The sequence below is a fragment of the Brassica oleracea genome, chromosome C7 (assembly GCF_000695525.1).
Source record: "Brassica oleracea var. oleracea cultivar TO1000 chromosome C7, BOL, whole genome shotgun sequence".
In the NCBI taxonomy this organism is placed as follows: domain Eukaryota; kingdom Viridiplantae; phylum Streptophyta; class Magnoliopsida; order Brassicales; family Brassicaceae; genus Brassica; species Brassica oleracea.
The window spans coordinates 29,106,007-29,106,630 of NC_027754.1; positions in this window are offsets into that span (position 1 = coordinate 29,106,007).

A 624-nucleotide genomic window follows, 5' to 3' on the forward strand; every position below is an offset into this window, starting at 1 on the left:
AGAATAAAAATTCTAGAAAACAAAAGGATGTCAAGATAAATGACACATCCAAAATAGCGGAAAGTATTGTGGAAGAAATAAATAATTAGGATACTGAGAAAGTTGAGCATCATGAGTCGGAAAATAATCATGAAATTTCTATCAACTACATCCATAATAAAAGAATATGGAATAGAAATGAACAAAATGAACTTGATGATGTTTTCTCATATATTGTGTCAAGTGAAATAAATGAAGAAGTCGATGATCCAGAACCAAAATCTGTCTATGAATGTCAAAAGAGACATGATTGGGAACAATGGAAAGATGCAATACAAGCCGAACTTGATTCGCGTAATAAACGAGAAGTATTTGGATCTATTGTGCTCACACCTACAGATGTGAGACCAGTTGGGTACAAATGGGTTTTCGTTCGAAAACGAAATGNNNAATGAGGTGACGAGATACAAAGCTCGTCTAGTGGCTCAAGGTTTTTCTAAAAGACCTGGAATCGATTATGAAGAAACGTATTCTCCTGTTATGGATGCCATTACGTTAGGATTCCAGATGAGTCTAGTAGGTGATCGTCTCATGGATATTGTTACAGCTTATCTATATGGATCATTAGATATTGATATCTACATG